An 18,793-nucleotide genomic window follows, 5' to 3' on the forward strand; every position below is an offset into this window, starting at 1 on the left:
GAGGGTGCCTTCTCATTTTTGTTGAAGAGGTCTCCCCACCATGAACTGAAAACTTAGGATGCTTAAGCTTTTCAAAAAGTGTGAGGGAAACACATGTACAATTAACATATTAAGTGAATAATTATATAGCCACCACTTAGATCAAGAAACACACATAGCCAGTAACCCCAAAAGTTCCTTGTCTGCTATATTTTTATCACTCCTTCCCTCTCCCTTAGAAGGTAACCATTTGTCCAACCTTTTTTTTCTTCTTCTTCTTTTTGGCAGGGTCTTGCTCTGTCACCTAGGCCAAGAGTGTAGTGGTGCAATCAGGGATCACTGCAGCCTTTATCTCCTGGGTTCAAATGATCCTCCAGCCGTAGACTCCTGAGTAGCTGGGCGTGTGTCACCATGCCTGAATGAGACGGAGTTTTGCTCTTGTTCCCCAGGCTGGAGTGCAGTGGCGGGATGTTGGCTCACCGCAATCTCTGCCTCCCGCGTTCAAGCAATTCTCCTGCCTCAGCCTCCCAAGTAGCTGGGATTACAGGCATGTGTCACCACGCCTGGCTAATTTTGTATTTTTTAGTAGAGATGGGGTTTCTCCATGTTGGTCAGGCTGGTCTCGAACTCCTGATCTCAGGTGATCTGCCTGCCTTGGCCTCCCAAAGTGCTGGGGTTACAGGCGTGCCACTGCGCCCGGCATTTATTTTATTTTTTAATTTTTTTTTTTTTTTTTGAGACAGAGTTTTGCTCTTGTTGCCCAGACTGGAGTGCAATGGTGCGAGCTCAGCTCACTGCAGCTTCTGCCCCCGGGTTCAAGCGATTCTCCCACCTCAGCCTCCCAAGCAGCCGGGATTACAGACGTGCGCCAACATGTCTGGCTAATTTTTGTGTTTTTAGTAGAGACAGGGTTTCGCCATGTTGGCCAGGCTGGTCTCAAACTCCTGACCTCAGGTGATCCACCCGCTTCGGCCTCCCAAAGTGCTGGGATTACAGGTGTAAGCCACTGTGCCCGGGCCATGAATAAGTTTTTAAATTTTTTTTTATAGTGACGAGGTCTTACTGTTACCTAGGCTGGTCTTGAACTCCTGAGGTCAAGCAGTCCTACCACCTCAGTCTCCCAAAGTGCTGGGAAGACAGGCGTGAGGCACTGCACTTGGCCTGCCCCTCTTTTATGTTAACAATTCCTTCATTTACTTTATGGTAAATGCTGTAACCTAGCTTTGTCTGTTGTGGGACTTTGTGTGAAAGGAATGGTGCTGGTGTATTTTATTTCTTCCTATCTTCATTTAACATTGAAGGGATCATCCATGTTGTTGCATATAGCTATAGTTTATTCATTTTTAATGCTGTATAATACTTTGCACAAATATACCACAATTAAATTTTCCATTCTGTTGTTGCTGTGTATTGGAAATGTTGCCTGTTTTTTGCTCTTTTTAAAGCAATGAAGCTATTAACATTCTCGTTAATATATCCTGCTGCTCGTATATGAGTCCTGAGGTTTTGGTGTGTGTGTGTGTGTGTTTTTTGTTTTGTTTTGTTTTTAAATACTGTAAGGCAGAATTCCTGATCATAGAGAAGGTGAACGCACAAGTTAACTTTTACCAGCTCTCATATACCCACTAGCAGTTCATGTATGTTCCCGTTGGCTCAGATGTAGATGTTCACTAACATTTTGTATTATCAGTCTTTTTATTTTTTGGCAATCTTGTGGGTGTTTCCTGTTAACTTATTGGGATCTGAGAAGCTTTTCCTAAGTACCAGTTAGGTTGAGCATTTTCCATATCCATCATTTAGATTTTAGCTATTGTGAAGCACTTGTTTGAGTCTCTCCTATTTTTTCTTTTTGTTGGGTTATTTAAACTTCTTTTTTTTTTCGTTTTTTAAAAAGTTATTATTATTATTATTTTTTAAGACAGTTTCACTCTTGTTGCTCAGGCTGGAGTGCAATGGTGTGATCTCAGCTTGCTGCAACCTCCAACCCCCAGGTTCAAGCGATTCTCCTGCCGCAGCCTCCCGAGTAGTAGGGATTACAGGCATGCGCCACCACGCCCGGCTAATTTTATATTTTTAGTAGAGATGGGGTTTCTCCATGTTGGTCAGGCTGGTCTCAAACTCCCGGGCTCAGGTGATCCACCTGCCTTGGCAGGTTATTATTTTTTTTATGAGACTTGATCTCATAAAAAAGTTATTTTTTTTTTTTTATGAGACTTGATCTTGCTATGTTGTCCAGGCTGGTCTCAAACCCCTGGGCTCAAGCAATCCTTCTGCCTCAGCCTCCCAAATATCTAGGATGACAAGTATGCGCCACCATGTCTGGCTATTTTAATTTTAATAGGAGTTATTTTATATTCTCGCTATCTTCTTCCATTCTGTTTGCCTATTTTATAGGGTCTTTTATTTTTTGAATTTGAATTTTTGAATTTTATGAATCTCTGTGGTAAGTACTCTCGTTTTAAGAATCTTTCTGGGCTGGGCACTGTAGCTCACACCTGTAATCCCAGTACTGTGGGAGGATCACTCAAGCCCAGGAGTTTGAGACTAGTGTGGGCAACATAGGGAGACCTTGTCTCAATACAAACAAACAGACAAAACGAGCTAGGCATGGTGGCACAAGCCTGTGATCTCAACTACTTGAGAGGCTAATGTGGGAAGATTGCTTGGACCCAGGAGGACCCAGGGCTGCAGTGAGCCTTCATCATACCACAGCACTCCAGCCTGAGTAACAGAGCAAGACCCTGTCTCCAAAAAAAAAGAAAAAAGAAAATATTTTATTTTAAAAGCTCTATAACTTTTCCTTCACATTTGGGATTTCGTTTCATCTGCAATTGATTTATATGTATGGTGAGGTTGCAGTCCAGTTTCACTTTTTATCTGCTATCCAAGCCCCATTAGCGAAAAATAGTACCATTTTCCCAGTGCTCTACACCGCCATGCTTATAAATTATGTATGCGTGAGTCTGTTTCTTTCTTAGCAGTCTGATTTCTCTTTCTCAGGCAGTTTTAATCTGTTGATCTATTTGTTAATACCTGCACCAGGGCCACACTTTTTTTTTCCTTTTAGAAAAAAGGGTCTTGCTATGTTGCCCAATTTGGTCTCGTACTCCTGACCTCAAATTGTCCTCCTGTCTCGGTCTTGGGATTACAGGCATGAACCACTGCTTGGCCCACATTCTCTTTACAGTAGTTTTTGATAGCTGGCAAAGCAAGTCCTTATGTAACCCCTTACCAATACCTGTAATTATTTTTCAGAAGCATCTTCTAATTATTTTTTAGCTATTTGAATTATCACGTAAGAATCCACCTATCAGGTTTCACAAAAAACATGATAGGCTATTGGGATTATGAGAAATTGATAAATCACTTTGGGGAGAATATTATTATGCTTCTTAATTTTTTTCCTTTAAGTCAGATGGGTAGCGTGGTAGCATCCTAACAAAGTTTGAAGGAGGCACATCGCACACATATGCCTGAAAACATGATCATCATGCTTATGAACCACAAAAGGATCTTATGCTTTCTTTAGCAACTCGTTAAGTATAATTATTCCCATTGAGATTTTGCATGTCTTCTCTTAAAGTTTTTCTAGGTACTTGATAGGTTATGATGCTACTGTAAATGATATTCCATTTTAACTTAATTCTACCTTTTTGTTCCTGGTAAATATAAATACAAATGTGTGGGGGTTTTTTTTCCTTTTTATTATTTTTTGTAGTGATGGTGTCTCACTATGTTGCCCAGGTGGGTCTTGAACTCCTGGACTCAAGTGACCCTCTCACTTTGGCCTCCCAAAATGCTGAGAGCTTTTGGCCACCATGCCTGGCCCAAATATGTTTTATATCTTAATTTGTTTTTGTTTTTTTGAGCCACAGTCTCACTCTGTCACCCAGGCTGGAGTGCAGTGGCACAGTCAGGGATCACTGCAGCCTCAGCCTCCTGGGCTCAAGTCATCTTCCCACCTCATCCTCTCGAGTAGCTGGGACTACAGGCATGTGCCACCATGCTCAGCTAATTTTTGCTCATTTTTGTAGAGGTGGGGGTCTCACTTTGTTGCCCAGGCTGGTGTCAAATCCCTACACTCCTCTGGCCTCAAATCCCTACATGCCTCTGGCCTTGGCCTCCCAAAGTGCTGGGATCCTAGGCATTAGCCACTGTGCCTGGACCCAAATGTTTTAAATTTTTTTTTTTTCAATAACTTTGCTAAATCTTTCTAATTCTAGTAAGTTCTCTGTAGGTTTGTTTGGCTTCTCTTGTATCTAATCATATCATCTGTGAATAATGACAATGTTTATTATTTCCAGTCTTTATGCCTTTTCTTTTTCTTGCTTTATCATGCTGCCTAAACTCTCCATTGTTGAATAAAAGTCAAGCCAGTGCATATCTATCTTGTTCCTGATCTCAGAAAGGAAGCTTCAACATTACACCATTAAATAGGAAGTTTGCTGTAGGATTTTATATAGATCTTTTATAAGCGTATAGATATTCCCATTGGTGAGGGAGGGATTCCTGCTGTAGGATTATGAGGTTGGCCCAATACATAACATCTGACACTGGGCAGGTGAAATTCACAACAGTTTATTAGTCACATAGACTTATATAGCCCTGGGGAGGACACTACATTGCCAGGCAGGGCCACATGATGGTTGCACTTGGGACAGAGTAAACAAACAGGGACTGTGGGAGGTAGCATTTTTATGTAGTATCATGAAAGTGGGGTGCCCCTGGTTCCCACAGGAGGATGAGATTGGCTTGTTTGAATAATTATATAGGTTGGCAAGGAACTGAAACTCAATATTTAAGCATAAGCAGAAATTGTGCCTGGTCGCTTTGATAAAGAGTATTTGGTTAAGGGACCCTATCTGTGCAAGTAGAGTGGGGAGGAGAACTTGTGGTTAGGCTGTTCAAAGTCCTCCCAGTTTTACCAGAATCAAGGCAGTGCATAATATTGAACCTCAATTCTAGGCCATATACCTCCCCATTTATTTCCTAATATTCACAGAGGCATGTGTGTCTGTGACTGTGTCTTTTTGATCATAAATAGATTTTTTTTTTGAGATGGAGTTTCGCTCTTGTTGACCAGGCTGGAGTGCAATGGCGCGATCTTGTCTCACCTCAACCTCTGCCTCCCGGGTTCAAGTTATTCTCCTGCCTCAACCTCCCGAGTAGCTGGGATTACAGGCATGCGCCACCACGCCTGGCTAATTTTGTATTTTTAGTAGAGATGGGGTTTCACCATGTTGGTCAGACTGGTCTGGAACTCCTACCCTCAGGTGATCCACCCATCTAGGCCTCCCAAAGTACTGGGATTATAGGCATGAGCCACCACACCTGGCCTTAGATTTTTTTTTTTTTTTTTTAATTTATGAAGTATTTATTGATGATTCTTGGGTGTTTCTCGGAGAGGGGGATATGGGAGGGTCATAGGATGATAGTGGAGAGAAGGTCAGGAGATAAACACATGAACAAAGGTCTCTGGTTTTCCTAGGCAGAGGACCCTGCGGCCTTCTGCAGTGTTTGTGCCCCTGGGTACTTGAGATTAGGGAGTGGTGATGACTCTTAAAGAGCATGCTGCCTTCAAGCACCTGTTTAACAAAGCACATCTTGCACCGCCCTTAATCCATTTAACCCTGAGTTGACACAGCACATGTTTCAGAGAGCATGGGGCTGGGGGAAAGGCCATAGATCAACAGCATCCCAAGGCAGAAGAACTTCTCCTAGTCAGAACAAAATGGAGTCTCCTATGCCCACCCCTTTCTACACAGACACAGCGACAATCTGATCTCTCCTTCCTTTCCCCACACTTCCTCCCCTTCTCTTCAACAAAACCGCCATCATCCTCATGGCCCGCTCCCGATGGTCGCTGTCTCTTCGGAGCTGTCGGGTACACCTCCCAGACAGGGCAGCCGGGCAGAGGCGCTCCTCTCCTCCCAGACGGGGCGGCCGGGCAGAGGCGCTCCTCACTTCCCCGACGGAGCCGCCGGGCAGAGGCGCTCCTCGCTTCCCAGACGGGGCCGCCCGGGCAGAGGCGCTCCTCGTTTCCCAGACGGGGCCGCCCGGGCAGAGGCGCTCCTCACTTCCCAGACGGGGCGGCCGGGCAGAGACGCTCCTCACTTCCTCCCAGACGGGGTGGCGGCCAGGCAGAGGCGCTCCTCACCTCCCAGACAGGGCGGCCGGGCAGAGGCACTCCTCACTTCCCAGACTGGGCGGCCGGGCAGAGGCACTCCTCACTTCCCAGACTGGGCGGCCGGGCAGAGGCGCTCCTCACTTCCCAGACAGGGCGGCCGGGCAGAGGCACTCCTCACTTCCCAGACTGGGCGGCCGGGCAGAGGCGCTCCTCACGTCCTAGACGGGGTGGCCAGGCAGAGGCGCTCCTCACTTCCCAGACGGTGTGGCGGCTGGGCAGAGGCGCTCCTCACTTCCCAGATGGGGCAGCCAGGCAGAGGCGCTCCTCACTTCCTCCCAGACGGGGCGGCCAGGCAGAGGCGCTCCTCACTTCCCAGACGGGGCGGCCGGGCAGAGGTGCTCCTCACTTCCACCCAGACGGGGTGGCGGCCGGGCAGAGGCGCTCCTCACCTCCCAGACGGGGCGGCCGGGCAGAGGCGCTCCTCCCTTCCCAGACGGAGTGGCCAGGCAGAGGCGCTCCTCACCTCCCAGAGTGGGCGGCCGGGCAGAGGCGCTCCTCACTTCCCAGATGGGGCAGCCAGGCAGAGGCGCTCCTCACTTCCTCCCAGACGGGGTGGCGGCCAGGCAGAGGTGCTCCTCACCTCCCAGACGGGGCGGCCGGGCAGAGGTGCTCCTCACTTCCTCCCAGATGGGGTGGCGGCCGGGCAGAGGCGCTCCTCACCTCCCAGACGGGGCGGCCGGGCAGAGGCGCTCCTCCCTTCCCAGACGGAGTGGCCAGGCAGAGGCCCTCCTCACCTCCCAGAGTGGGCGGCCGGGCAGAGGCGCTCCTCACTTCCCAGAGTGGGCGGCCGGGCAGAGGCGCCCCTCACTTCCCAGAGTGGGCGGCTGGGCAGAGGCGCTCCTCACTTCCCATAGTGGGTGGCAGCCGGGCAGAGGCGCTCCTCACTTCCCAGACGGAGTGGCCAGGCAGAGGCCCTCCTCACCTCCCAGAGTGGGCGGCCGGGCAGAGGCGCTCCTCACCTCCCAGAGTGGGCGGCCGGGCAGAGGCGCCCCTCACTTCCCAGAGTGGGCGGCTGGGCAGAGGCGCTCCTCACTTCCCATAGTGGGTGGCAGCCGGGCAGAGGCGCTCCTCACTTCCCAGATGGGGCAGCTGGGCAGAGGTGCTCCTCACTTCCTCCCAGACGGGGCGGCCAGGCAGAGGCGCTCCTCACTTCCCAGATGGGGCAGCCGGGCAGAGGCGCTCCTCACTTCCTCCCAGACGGGGTGGCGGCCAGGCAGAGGCGCTCCTCACTTCCCAGACGGGGCGGCCGGGCAGAGGCGCTCCTCACCTCCTCCCAGATGGGGTGGCGGCCGGGCAGAGGCGCTCCTCACCTCCCAGACGGGGTGGCCGGGCAGAGGCGCTCCTCCCTTCCCAGACGGGGCGGCCGGGCAGAGGCACTCCTCACCTCCCAGAGTGGGCGGCCGGGCAGAGGCGCTCCTCACTTCCCAGAGTGGGCGGCTGGGCAGAGGCGCTCCTCACTTCCCATAGTGGGTGGCAGCCGGGCAGAGGCGCTCCTCACTTCCCAGATGGGGCAGCTGGGCAGAGGTGCTCCTCACTTCCTCCCAGACGGGGTGGCGGCCAGGCAGAGGCGCTCCTCACCTCCCAGACGGGGCGGCCGGGCAGAGGCACTCCTCACCTCCCAGACGGGGCAGCTGGGCAGAGGCGCTCCTCACCTCCCAGACGGGGCGGCTGGGCAGAGGCGCTCCTCACTTCCCATATGGGGTGGCAGCCGGGCAGAGGCGCTCCTCACTTCTCAGACGGGGTGGCGGCCAGGCAGAGGCGCTCCTCACTTCCCAGATGGGGCAACCGGGCAGAGGCACTCCTCACTTCCTCCCAGACGGGGTGGCGGCCAGGCAGAGGCGCTCCTCACCTCCCAGACGGGGTGGCGGCCAGGCAGAGGCGCTCCTCACCTCCCAGACGGGGTGGCGGCCAGGCAGAGGCGCTCCTCACCTCCCAGACGGGGTGGCGGCCAGGCAGAGGCGCTCCTCACCTCCCAGACGGGGTGGCGGCCAGGCAGAGGCGCTCCTCACCTCCCAGACGGGGCGGCCGGGCAGAGGTGCTCCTCATCTCCCAGACGGGGCAGCCGGGCAGAGGCGCTCCTCACTTCCTCCCAGACGGGGTGGCAGCCGGGCAGAGGCGCTCCTCACATCCCAGATGATGGGCGGCCGGGCAGAGGCGCTCCTCACTTCCCAGATAGGGCGGCCGGGCAGAGGGGCTCCTCACATCCCAGACGATGGGCGGCCAGGCAGAGATGCTCCTCACTTCCTAGACGGGGTGGCGGCGGGGCAGAGGCTGTAATCTTAGCACTTTAAGAGGCCAAGGCAGGAGGCTGGTAGGTGGAGGTTGCAGCGAGCCGAGATCACACCACTGCACTCCAGCCTGAGCACCATTGAGCATTGAGTTAGCGAGACTCCGTCTGCAATCCCAGCACCTCGGGAGGCCGAGGCAGGCAGATCACTCGAGGCCAGGAGCTGGAGACCAGCCCGGTCAACACGGCGAAACCCCGTCTCCACCAAAAATACAAAAACCATTCAGGCGTGGCGGCGCGCGCCTGCAATCCCAGGCACTCGGCAGGCCGAGGCAGGAGAGTCACAGGAGCCCGAGGCAGGGAGGTTGCAGCAAGCCAAGATCATGGCAGTACAGTCCAGCTTCGATAATAGTGGGAGACCGAAAAAAGAAGGAGAGGGAGACCGAAGAAAGGAGAGGGGAGAGGGGAGAGGGGAGAGGGGAGAGGGGAGAGGGGAGAGGGGAGAGGGGAGAGGGGAGAGGGGAGAGGGGAGAGGGGAGAGGGGAGAGGGGAGAGGGGAGAGGGGAGAGGGGAGAGGGGAGAGGGGAGAGGGGAGAGGGGACGATTTTTTTTTTAAATATACTTTTTCTTATGTATCTAGTGAAAGCATAATGTTTCCTTTAATCTGTTAGGTGGTGAGTTCTAAGAATTGATTTTCTAATAGTAAAATAAACTTACTTTCCTAGGCAGAAGTCTACTTAGTGATGGTATATTATTCTTTTCACATGCTGTAGGATTTGGTTTGCTAATACTTTGTTTATTGCTTTTATGTTTATGAATTACCTTGGCCTGTAGTTTTTCTTTGTAATACTGCCCTTATGAGTTTTCTTGTAGAGTTAGGTGAACTTCATAAAATGAATTACAGAGTGCTACTTATTTAATTTCCCTGAAGGAATTTGTGTAAGATTGGAATTAAAGTATTTCTTGAATATATGGTAGCAGTCAAGGACTGGGCCTTTCTTTGTGGGAAGATTTTAACTCCGGATTCAGTTTTCGTAAAGGTTTATCTATAGGACTCTTCTACTTGAGATATTATGGTAGACAGTTTCTTTTTTTCTAGGAATTTGTACATTTTATATAAATTTTCAATTTTATTGGTATAGGTAGTTGATAATAACCTCTTGGTAATTCTTTCTCTGTGTCATCTAAAGTTATGAATTTTCTTTTTCATTCCCGGTGCTGATTTTATAGGCCTTCCCTATTTCTTTCTCTTTCCTCAATATGGATTTTCAATTTTATTGGTTTCTTTGAAAAAATACATTAATAGTTCTATTTCACTTTATTAATTTCCTTTTATTTTATTTGGGAATATTTTACTATGCCTTGTCAATGTTTCCAGTACTTTTATTTTACAGTAGTAAAATATACATAACATAAAATTTACTACTTTAATCATATTCAAGTATATAATTCTGTGGCATTAAGTACATTCATAGTGTTCTGTAACTTTCACTGCTATTTCCAGAACTTTTTCATCATCCTGAGAAGAACTTTTTTTTTTTTTTTAATTATACTTTAAGTTCTAGGGCACATGTGCACAAGGTGCAGGTTTGTTATATATATATGCATGTGCCATGTTGGTTTGCTGCGCCCATTAACTCGTCATTTACATTAGGTATTTCTCTTAATGCTGTGCCTCCCCCATCCCCTCACCCCATGACAGGCCCCGGTGTGTGATGTTCCCCGCCATGTGTCCAAGTGTTCTCATTGTTCAGTTCCCACCTGTGAGTGAGAACATGCGGCGTTTGGTTTTCTGTTTGCTCAGAATGATGGTTTCCAGCTTCATCCGTGTCCCTACAAAGGACATGAACTCATCCTTTTTTATGGCTGCATAGTATTCCACGGTGTATATGTGCCACATTTTCTTAATCCAGTCTATCACTGATGGACATTTGGGTTGGTTCCAAGTCTTTCCTATTGTCAGTAGTGCCACAATAAACATACATGTGCATGTCTTTATAGCAGCATGATTTATAATCCTTTCGGTATATACCCAGTAATCGGATCGCTGGGTCGAATGTTATTTCTAGTTCTAGATGCTTCAGGAATCACCACACTGTCTTCCACAATGGTTGAACCAGTTTACACTTCAACCAACAGTGTAAAAGCATTCCTATTTCTCCACATCCTCTCCAGCACCTGTTGTTTCCTGACTTTTTAATGATCCCCATTCTAACTGGTGTGAGATGGTATCTCATTGTGGTTTTGATTTGCATTTCTTTGATGACCAGTGATGATGAGCATTTTTCATGTGTCTGTTGGCTGCATACATGTTTTCTTTTGAAAAGTGTCTGTTCATATTCTTTGCCCACTTTTTGATGGAGTTGTTTGATTTTTTCTTGTAAAGTTACATTCTTTGTAGATTCTGGATATTAGCCCTTTGTCAGATAGGTAAATTGCAAAAATTTTTTCCCATTCTGTAGGTTGCCTGTTCACTCTGATGGCAGTTTCTTTTGCTGTGCAGAAGTTTTTTAGTTTAATTAGATCCCATTTGTCTATTTTGGCTTTTGTTACCATTGCTTTTGGTGTTTTAGTCATGAAGTCCTTGCCCATGCCTATGCCCTGAATGGTATTGCCTAGGTTTTCTTCTAGGGTTTTTATGGTTTTAGGTCTAACATTTAAGTCTTTAATCCATTTTGAATTAATTTTTGTATAAGGTATAAGGAAGGGATCCAGTTTCAGCTTTCTACATATGGCTAGCCAGTTTTCCCAGCACCACTTATTGAATAGGGAATCCTTTCCCCATTTCTTGTTTTTGTCAGGTTTGTCAAAGATCAGATGGTTATAGATGTCTGATGTTATTTCTGAGGCCTGTATTCTGTCCCACTGGTCTGTATCTCTGTTTTGGTACCAGTACCATGCTGTTTTGGTTACTGTAGCCTTGTAGGGTACTTTGAAGTCAGGTAGCGTGATGCCTCCAGCTTTGTTCTTTTTGCTTAGGATTGTCTTGGCAATGCGGGCTCTTTTATGGTTCCATATGAACTTTAAAGCAGTTTTTTTCCAGTTCTGTGAAGACAGTCACTGGTAACTTGATGGGGATGGCATTGAATCTATAAATTACCTTGGGCAGTATGGCCATTTTCACGATATTGATTCTTCCTATCCATGAGCATGGAATGTTCTTCCATTTCTTTGTGTCCTCTTTTATTTCGTTGAGCAGTGTGGTTTGTAGTTCTCCTTGAAGAGGTCCTTCACATCCCTTGTAAGTTGGGTTCCTAGGTATTTTATTCTCTTTGAAGCAATTGTGAATGGGAGTTCACTCATGATTTGGCTCTCTGTTTGTCTGTTATTGGTGTATAAGAATGCTTGTGATTTTTGCACATTGATTTTGGATCCTGAGACTTTGCTGAAGTTGCTTATCAGCTTAAGGAGATTTTGGACTGAGACAATGGGGTTTTCTAAATATACAATCATGTCATCTGCAAACAGGGACAATTTGACTTCCTCTTTTCCTAATTGAATACCCTTTATTTCTTTCTCTTGCCTGATTGCCCTGGCCAGAACTTCCAAGACTATGTTGAATAGGAGTGGTGAGAGAGGGCATCCCTGTCTTGTGCCAGTTTTCAAAGGGAATGCTTCCAGTTTTTGCCCATTCAGCATGATATTGGCTGTGGGTTTGTCATAAATAGCTCTTACTATTTTGAGATACGTTCCATCAATACCTAATTTATTGAGAGTTTTTAGCATGAAGGGCTGTTGAATTTTGTCAAAGGCCTTTCCTGCATCTATTGAGATAATCATGTGGTTTTTGTCTTTGGTTCTGTTTATATGCTGGATTACATTTATTGATTTGCGTGTGTTGAACCAGCCTTGCATCCCAGGGATGAAGCCCACTTGATCATGGTGGATAAGCTTTTTGATGTGCTGCTGGATTCGATTTGCCAGTATTTTATTGAGGATTCTTACATCAATGTTCATCAGGGATATGGGTCTAAAATTCTCTTTTTTTGTTGTGTCTCTGCCCGGCTTGGCAGATTTATGATGCTGGCCTCATAAAATGAGATAGGGAGGATTCCCTGCTTTTCTGTTAATTGGAATAGTTTCAAAAGGAATGGTACCAGCTCCTCTTCTACCTCTGGTAGAATTTGGCTGTGAATATGTCTGGTCCTGGACTTTTTTTCGTTGGTAGGCTCTTAATTATTGCCTCAATTTCAGAGCCTGTTATTGGTCTATTCAGGGATTCAACTTCTTCCTGGTTTATTCTTGGGAGTGTGTATGTGTCCAGGAATTTATCCATTTCTTCTAGATTTTCTAGCTTATTTCTGTAGAGGTGTTCATAGTATTCTCTGATGGTAGTTTGTATTTCTGTGGGATTGGTGGTGATATCCCCTTCGTCATTTTTTATTGCATCTATTTGATTCTTCTCTTTTTTCTTTATTAGTCTTGGTAGTGTTCTATCTATTTTGTTGATCTTTTCAAAAGAAACCAGCTCCTGGATTCATGAATTTTTTGAAGGGTTTTTTGTGTCTCTATCTCCTTCAGTTCTGCTCTGATTTTAGTTATTTCTTGCCTTCTGCTAGCTTTTGAATTTGTTTGCTCTTGCTTCTCTAGTTCCTTTAATTGTAATGTTAGGATGTCAATTTTAGATCTTTCCTGCTTTCTCTTGTTGGCATTTAGTGCTATAAATTTCCCTCCCCACACTGCTTTAAATGTTTCCCAGAGATTCTGGTACGTTGTGTCTTTGTTCTCATTGGTTTCAAAGAACATCTTTATTTCTGCCTTCATTTTGTTATGTACCCAGTAGTCATTTAGGAGCAGGTTGTTCAGTTTTCATGTAGTTGTGCGGTTTTAAGTGAGTTTCTTAGTCCTGAGTTCTAATTTGATTGCACAGTGATCTGAGAGAGTTTGTTGTGCTTTCTGTTCTTTTACATTTGCTGAGGAGTGCTTTACTTCCAACTATGTGGTCAGTTTTGGAATAACTGCAGTGTGGTGCTGAGAAGAATGTATATTCTGTTGATTTGGGGTAGAGAGTTCTGTAGATGTCTCTTAGGTCTGCTTGGTGCAAAGCTGAGTTCAAGTCTTGGATATCCTTGTTAACCTTCTGTCTCATTGATCTGTCTAATGTTGACAGTGGGGTGTTAAAGTCTCCCATTATTATTGTGTGGGAGTCTAAGTCTCTTTGTAGGTCTCTAAGGACTTGCTATATGAATCTGGGTGCTCCTGTATTGGGTGCGTATATATTTAGGTTAGTTAGCTCTTCTTGTTGAATTGATCCCTTTACCATTATGTATTGGCCTTCTTTGTCTCCTTTGATCTTTGTCGGTTTAAAGTCTGTTTTATCAGAGACTAGGATTGCAACCTCTGCTATTTTTGCTTTCCATTTGCTTGGTAGATCTTCCTTCATCCCTTTATTTTGAGCCTATGTGTGTCTGTGCATGTGAGATGGGTCTCCCGAATATAGCACACTGATGGGTCTTGACTCTTGATCCAATTTGCCAGTCTTTGTCTTTTAATTGGGGCATTTAGCCCATTTACATTTAAGGTTAATATTGTTATGTGTGAATTTGATCCTGTCATTATGATGTTAGCTGGTTATTTTGCCCATTAGTTGATGCAGTTTCTTCCTAGCATCGATGATCTTTACAATTTGGCATGTTTTTGCAGTGGCTGGTACTGGTTGTTCCTTTCCATGTTTAGTGCTTCCTTTAGGAGCTCTTGTAAGGCAGGCCTGGTGGTGACAAAAATCTCTCAGCATTTTCTTGTCTATAAAGGATTTTATTTCTCCTTCACTTATGAAGCTTGGTTTGACTGGATGTGAAATTCTGGGTTGAAAATTCTTTTCTTTAAGAGTGTTGAATATTGGCCCCCACTCTCTTGGCTTGTAGAGTTTCTCCCAAGAGATCCACTGTTAGTCTGATGGGCTTCCCTTTGTGGGTAGGTAACCTGACCTTTCTTTCTGGCCGCCCTTAACGTTTTTTCCTTCATTTCAACCTTGGTGAATCTGACAATTATGTGTCTTGGGGTTGCTCTTCTCAAGGAGTATCTTTGTGGTGTTCTCTGTATTTCCTGAATTTGAATGTTGGCCTGCCTTGCTAGGTTGGGGAAGTTCTCCTGGATAATATCCCGAAGAGTGTTTTCCAGCTTGGTTCCATTGTCCCTGTCACTTTCAGGTACACCGATCAGATGTAGATTTGGTCTTTTCACATAGTCCCTTATTTCTTGGAGGCTTTGTTCATTTCTTTTTACTCTTTTTTCTCTAAACTTCTCTTCTCGCTTCATGTCATTCATTTGATCTTCAATCACTGATACCCTGTCTTCCACTTGATCGTATTGGCTACTGAAGCTTGTGCATGCATCACCTAGTTCTCATGCCATGGTTTTCAGCTCCATAGGTCGTTTAAGGTCTTCTCTACACTGTTTATGCTCGTTAGCCATTCGTCTAATCTTTTTTCAAGGTTTTTAGCTTCCTTGTGATGGGTTTGAACATCCTCCTTTAGTTCGAAAAAGTTTGTTATTACCAACCTTCTGATGCCTACTTCTGTCAACTCGTCAAAGTCATTCTCCGTCCAGCTTTGTTCCGTTGCTGGCGAGGAGCTGTGATCTTTTGGAGAAGAGGCGCTCTGGGTTTTAGAATTTTCAGCTTTTCTCTGAGCAGAACTTCTTTACCCGTTAAGCAAGAACTCCTCCCTATTGCCCCTTCCTCCTAGCCCCTGGTAACCTCTTTTCTGCTTTCACAAATAGAACTTTTTATTTGCCACAATTAGAAAACAGATTATTGGACTGTGGTTCATATCCAACAGCTCATTCAACATTAGCACGTATCTCATCCCCAGTTGCTTTTCCAGAACTGCTACCTTCACTATGAAGCTCCATGAGTTTTTCCAGTTCAAACCTGGGCTTCTTCAGCATTTTTACTTTTCTACTGAAAACATCATGGAGAGGAGAAATAGATTGGCCAGCCTTTTCTATGTCTTTTCTAGTGCTATCCGGAATCAATGTATTGACCACATCTTTCAAGTCATTTGTCTGTACCTCTCAGGTCATGATTTCCAGCATCTTCTTCTGGATTTGGCAGACCTGTTGGTGCAGAGCATAAGAGATCTTCCATATCTGATTGTTGGTTTTTTTAGTAAAACCAATACAGAACAAATGAAACAAGTAATCATAAGTAGTAGTCTTGATGTCAACATGAGCTTCAGTCATGGTTTGCCATTTTTTCACCCTGGAACACATTTTGTCCTGGAGTAAGACCCATGCCATGGAAGTTAAGTCAGGCAGTTTTTGCCCTGAACATCTTTGGTAATCAGTTTGAATTTTCTAAATGCAACTTCATCATTCTGCACGTCAACAAGACTCACTGCAAACACATAACCCTTGAGACCATCAGATGCAATTTTTGTTCCTTTGTTGTGGTGACTAGTGTCTTTCTGATATTTCTTGGACATAGCAGGAGCTTTCACATCATACCAATCTTTCTAAGAAAATGGATCAACTACCTCCTTGGCTCCCTTTGCTGCCTTTCATAAGGCGCTTGTTCTTGACAACTGCTATCGTGCTGCTCCTCTTTCCTTCTGTCCTTGTGAGTTTGCCTATTCTAGAACCTCTTAAAAATAGAATTATACAATATTTGTCCTTTTCTGGTCTGACTTATTTCCTTTAGCATAGTATTTTCAAGTTTTATCCATAGCGTAGCATATATCAGATTTCACTTCTTATGGGTGAATAATACTCCATTGTAAGGGTATAGCACATTTTATTTACACATTGATCTTTTAGTGGATATTTAGGCTGCCCACTCTTTAGCTCTTATGAATAATACTGCTGTGAACATTGGTGTCCAAGTATCTGTTAGTCCCTGTTTTCAGTTCTTTTTGGGTGTATAGGAGTAGAATGGCTGTTAGCTTTTTGGTGAACTGTACCAAACTCTTACCACAGCAGCTCCACCATTTTGCATCGTGTCAGCAGTGCACAAGAGTTATAATTTCTCCACATCTTGGACAACATGTATTTTTCCTTTTATTTATTTAATTTTTTGGATGAGAGCCATCGCTAGTGGGTGTGAAGTGGTAATCTCATTGTGGTTTTGATTTGCATATCCCAAATGATGTTGAAAATCATTTCATGTGCTTGTTGGTTGCTGGGTTTTTTTGATAATCTTTGGAGAAATGTCAGATAGGCACAGCGGCTCAACACTTATAATCCCAGCTATTTGGGAGTCTGCAGTGGGAGGATCACTTGAGCCCGGGAGTTCAAGACCAGACTGAGCAACAAAGGGAGACCCTGTCTCTACAACAATATAAGTAAAAAAATTTAGCCAGGCATGGTGGTACATGACTGTAGTCCCAGCTACTCAGGAGGCTGAGGCAGGAGGAACACTTGAGCCTAGGAGGTGGAGGCTGCAGTGAGCTGTGATTGTATCACTGTCCTCTAGCCTGGGCAACAGGGTAATACTCTGTCTCTAAAAAAAAAAAAAGAAAATAAATGTCTATTCAAGTTCTTTACCTATTTTTGAATTTTTGTTGTAAAAGTTTATATATTCTGGATACCAAGCACTTACAAGATACATGATGTGCAAATATTTTCTCCCATTCTGTGGGTTGTCTTTTTACCGTTTTGATAATGTCCTTTGATGTACTGTAGTTTTAATTTTGGTGAAGGGGACATCCTGCAAAGTAGCAGAGTAGGAATTTCTAGGAGTTAATCCGTACATTGAAACAACCAGTAAACTGGAAAAAATGACCAGAATCAACTTTCAGTCTGTGGTGCCAGGGGAGTGCTTGATGAAGGGAGAGGCTACTGCTCTTGCAGAATAGTTTGGGGAAAGTCTCAAATGGACTGTGCCAGCCATCAACAAGCAAAAATAAGCCATCCCTTAGACGTTGGAAAATTATAGTTGTAAAGTTACCGCAGTAACAATATCTGAGTTTATCCTGCTTGGAGCTTATTGAGCATCTTACATGCATGGATTCATGTTCTTCATCAAATTTAGGAAGTTTTTAGGTATTAATTATTCCATATGTTTTTTGCCTCTTTCTCTTCTAGGACTTGGTCAATGGTGTTCCACAGGTGCCTTAGGTTCTGTTAATTTTTTCTGTATTTTTTCATTTTAATCTTCAGACTGGATAATTTCAATTATTTTATCTTCAAGTTTGCTGTTTCTTCTTCCTGCTCAAATCTGCCATTGTACTGCTGTATGAATTTTTCGTCTTAGCTCTTGGGCTTTTCAGCTTCAGAATTTCTTTTTGGTTCTTTTCTATAATGTGTGTCTCTTTACTGACATTCCCTGTTTGTTCATATACTCTTCTGATATTCTTTAGCTCTTTGTGCATAGTTTCTTTTATCTCACTGAGCATATTTGAGACAGTTGATTTAACATCTTTGACTAGTAGTTTTACTGTCTGGGCTGTCCCAGGGATAGTTTTCTGTCAAATTATTTTTTTCCTATGAACCAGCTATGTGCTTTCTATGATATATAATTTGTTTGTTGAGAACCAAATAGTTTAAGTATTATAATGTGTTGGTAACTCTGGAAAACAGATTCTCCTTCTACTCAGGGATTTATTTTGTTGTTTGTTGAGGTCTGAAGTTGTCTATTAGTATAGTGACTTTTCCAAGCGATTTTTGGGAAGTCTTTGTTCCTTGTTATGTGTGTTACTGAAGTTTCTGTCCCATTATCTCTGTATCTGCTTGCAGCGTCTCGTATTTTAAGATGTCTAGATTTTTAAAAAATAGTGTGCATTCCTTTTTAAGTGTTCTGATAGATGTCATCAGAGAAGCCGCCGTAAGCCTAAGGGGGTCAAATATAGCCAACCATCTCTGCTGATCCTCAGGGAACTGCCATACCAATTAAATCACACCCCAGCATTTTAGAGCACAAAGTCTTTACTGTTCACTATAGCAACAGTGAGCCATTCTAGGAACACTGTCCCCATGTTGCAACAGGACTATGGAATGGGTCATGGTAGCTGGTTTATGCATGCCAGTCTCTTACCAAAGGTAAGACAGTCACCTTGATGATACCAATAACCTTACACAGCTGTCTAAAATAGGTATTATTTCCCAATAGTCTAATTCAAGTCCATCTTCCATTTTTCCCCTTTTCCCAAAAATGCCCTTTATATCTGTTTATTATTGTTGTTGTTGTAGTTATTATTATTATTTTGGAGATGGAGTTTCACTCTTATTGCCCAGGCTGGAGTGCAATGGCGCGATCTCAGCTCACTGGAACCTCTGCCTCCTGGGTTCAAGCGATTATCTCGCCTCAGCCTCCCAAGTAGCCGGGATTACAGGCGCCTGCCATCATGCCCAGCTAATTTTTATATTTTTAGTAGAGACGAGGTTTCACCATGTTGGCCAGTCTGGTCTCAAACTCCTGACCTCAGGTGATCTGTCCACCTCCACCTCCCAAAGTGCTGGGATTA

General features: G+C 45.1%; 1 protein-coding gene and 1 non-coding gene across 5 annotated transcripts in view; one reads left to right on the forward strand and one right to left on the reverse strand.

Moving 5' to 3' along the window:
• TRIM24 (tripartite motif containing 24) overlaps positions 1-18,793 on the forward strand; it is a 129,778-nt gene that overhangs the window by 19,104 nt on the left and 91,881 nt on the right. The gene's annotated exons all lie outside the window — the stretch shown is intronic.
• On the reverse strand, positions 3,389-3,492 carry LOC112134520 (small nucleolar RNA U13). The gene has a single exon (XR_002915935.1). It is a non-coding gene; the product is annotated as a small nucleolar RNA U13 (small nucleolar RNA).

Source organism: Pongo abelii, chromosome 6, assembly GCF_028885655.2.
Source record: "Pongo abelii isolate AG06213 chromosome 6, NHGRI_mPonAbe1-v2.0_pri, whole genome shotgun sequence".
Classification (NCBI taxonomy): domain Eukaryota; kingdom Metazoa; phylum Chordata; class Mammalia; order Primates; family Hominidae; genus Pongo; species Pongo abelii.